This window comes from Taudactylus pleione, unplaced genomic scaffold (genome assembly GCF_031769625.1).
Source record: "Taudactylus pleione unplaced genomic scaffold, aTauple2 ptg000113l, whole genome shotgun sequence".
NCBI classification, from domain to species: Eukaryota; Metazoa; Chordata; class Amphibia; order Anura; family Myobatrachidae; genus Taudactylus; species Taudactylus pleione.
In genome coordinates, this window is record NW_028284515.1 from 3,862,455 (window position 1) to 3,865,845 (window position 3,391).

The following is a 3,391-nucleotide window of genomic DNA, read 5'->3' on the forward strand; positions in this document are numbered from 1 at the left end:
GATGCTCAAATGTATAAATTAATAAAACATCCTGTAATCTCCATCCACATCAAAACTATATTTTTGGTCCAAGCGATGTTCATATCTGTTCAGTGCAAAAAGAATATTCATGATGTCCTTTGGACAAAAGCCATGATCAAAGCCTGCTGTGGCTAATAAGGCTCAGTGCCAAATATGCAATATGGAAAACTTATACCAATGCTGTCAATGCTGTCAGTCGACCTTGGTCCCCTCACAGATCATTCAAGACATGCCAAATAACCTCATCATGCATCGCAAGGTGCCAGCAGAAATGTCCTACCTGTTGCGACTTAGAAGACTGTATGGCGCACTATGAGCAAAGATGTAGCGGGACACACCTGTGTATATATATATATATATATTATATATATATATATATATATATATATAAATAACGCTGGCACTCCACTAAATAAGTCAAAAACTGGCCTGGGTGCCCTCAAATTGGTTAAATAACCATGCACATAAACAAAACAAAAAGCGGCACTCTCAGGACTTAAGAAAAAAAGACTCACGACTCCGCCAGGTCTCCGTTCAACGTTTCAGTCGATTGGACTTTTATCAAGAACAACAACAGCATGAAAACAAACATACCTTTATACCCCCAAGCATCCCATGAAGTGAACACGAATCCTGCCTTGCCGCCCGCCGAGTGCATGACGTCACTCGGGAGGGGCCGGCGCATGCATAATGACGCGGCCGCTCAGAGCTGAGGACGCCACAAAGGGTTGCCATGGCAATCCAGCTCTGCATAGCGGTCGCTGGCAACAGAACCAAACACATAATAAACAATATATTTCACATGATACCACCATAGGCTCCAAGAGAACCCAGTGGTGGTGATGATACAGTGCAATGCAAATAAATGAGTATAGACATGAGTGGACATAAATGCATGGACAGGTAAGTCACATAAAACAAATGCAATACAGAAAAGTGTGAACCAAACAAAAGGTGAGCAGTCATAGATCATGATTGATAAATCAAACTGTGTGACGAAAATGGGCAAACGATATGGTACATGGTACAGAACACTAATATATATATATATATATATATATATATATACGTCACAGACAGAGGATGTGCACATATCAATGAAGCATATATAGAATAACAAAAACCATGAGTACATGAAAAAGAACCACTAAATGAGTGGCCATGTGTAAAGATGGACAGAGCCAGTGAGTGGTGTGTAACAATGATATACTGAAACTATAATGTAAAAATGTCAGAAAAAATAGTTTCAGAGACTCAGAGATATATCAGGAGACTGATAATGAAATAAGGCGAACCACAGATTCTGTGAACATCGGATACTGTACTATAGTATGCACATGGCAAAAATGCATATAATCACGGTGGATAAGGAGAGGACAAAACATGAGGAAAATGTGGAGGACAAGGAAAACGGGAGTGTTGGCTAAAGTGCAATTGAGGATAGCGTCTAGTTACAGCACCAGGTATTCCAAGGTGGTCTCCCATCCAAGTACTAACCCGGCCTACACTGCTTAGCTTCAAAGATCGGATGGTATAAGGCGTATCCAGTGTAGAATGGCTGTAATTAAGACATAGATGAGCCAGAATACATGCACGGCCTATGGGCTCGCTGTGGCCAACCCGTACAAGGGGAAAAAGGAAGGGAATGGGCAAAAGCAGGGAAAAACTGGAAGGATAAGAGGATAAGGGAAAACACTGGCAGAAAAACTGTTGCCGCAGTGTACAAAATGTGAAATACTTTAATATACCACAGAGGGTAAAAAATACCCAGTAAGTACTGGAGAGTAAGTGTGCTCTAATGTCAAGAGAATGTTCTTTAATAGTAACATGCAAAAGATAATTGCTCGTTCAGTCCAGAGGGAGAAACTGTATTCATTTTATAAATCCAAAAGGTCTCAAGTTGGAGAAGTTTCTTTTCTCTGTCACCTCCTCATTTGGTGGGGGGGACGTGGTCAATTATCTTGTACACCAGGGTAGATAAAGAGTGTCGTGAGTTCTTGAAGTGCCGTGCCACAGGCTGATCTACTTCTTTCCCATCAAGGGCCTGTCTGATTGCAGTCCGATGTTGGGCCATTCGAATCCGAGCTGTACAAGTAGTTTTCCCTATATAGACAAGTCCACAGGGGCAACAAATCATGTAGATGATATACTTGGTGGTACAAGTCAAAACGTGTTTGATGGGTATGCGTTTCCCAGAGTGTGGATGTACAACATCAGGACCTGTTTCCAAATATCCACAGGTGGTGCAACCAGTGCAACGATAACAACCAGGTTTTTGTAGAGAAAATGGTCCATAACGGGAGGCCCACGACTGACATCATTGTGTACTAACCAGTCTTTTAGATTCTTCCCACGTTTGTATCCTAGCATGATCTTAGAGTTTAGTAGAGGTTTGATAGTATGATCCGTATTGACAATGGGCCAAAGACGTTTGGTGGTAGAGTTGATGTATTTACTGGCTAAATTGTGCTGATTCACAAATATCAAAGTGTTTGTGTTTCTAAGTTGGCTACATTGTTGGTTAGAACCAATGGCTCTTTCTTTCGCCCGTAGAAGATCTTTATGTCTGTAGCCTCGTTCCAAAAATTGAATGATCATGTTGTCTATTTCAGCAACAGCCTGTTGAGGGTCGTTGGTAATTCTGATTGCTCTTAAAAATTGTGAATATGGTAGGCTTCTTTTGAGAGACACAGGATGATGGCTTTGTGCATGTAGTAGAGAGTTGCCATCAGTGGGTTTATGATAAACCGTGGTGTTAAAATTGGTACCCGTCCAATAAATGTTGATGTCCAAAAAATGTACATGCTGGGGACTTTGATCAAAAGTAAATGTGATATATTAATGCTTAGAATAGATTATCACCATGGTTTTGATGAAATCAACCACGTCCCCCCCACCAAACAAGGAGGTGACAGAGAAAAGAAACTTCTCCAACTTGAGACCTTTTGGATTTATAAAATGAATACAGTTTCTCCCTCTGGACTGAACAAACAATTATCTTTTGCATGTTACTATTAAAGAACATTCTCTTGACATTAGAGCACACTTACTCTCCAGTATACCCTCTGTGGTATATTAAAGTATTTCACATTTTGTACACTGCGGCAACAGTTTTTCTGCCAGTGTTTTCCCTTATCCTCTTATCCTTCCCTTTTTTCCCTGCTTTTGCCCATTCCCTTCTTTTTTCCCCTTGTACGGGTTGGCCATAGCGAGCCCATAGGCCGTGCATGTATTCTGGCTCATCTATGTCATAATTACAGCCATTCTACACTGGATACGCCTTATACCGTCCAATCTTTGAAGCTAAGCAGTGTAGGCCGGGTTAGTACTTGGATGGGAGACCACCTTGGAATACCTGGTGCTGTAACTA

The 3,391-nt window shown here is 41.2% G+C and overlaps 2 pseudogenes; one reads left to right on the top strand and one right to left on the bottom strand.

Annotated features, from left to right (window-relative positions):
• Window positions 1–1,469: 1,469 nt before the first annotated feature.
• LOC148525055 (5S ribosomal RNA) lies at window positions 1,470–1,587 on the bottom strand (annotated as a pseudogene).
• Window positions 1,588–3,273: 1,686 nt separating this feature from the next.
• On the top strand, window positions 3,274–3,391 carry LOC148525056 (5S ribosomal RNA; annotated as a pseudogene).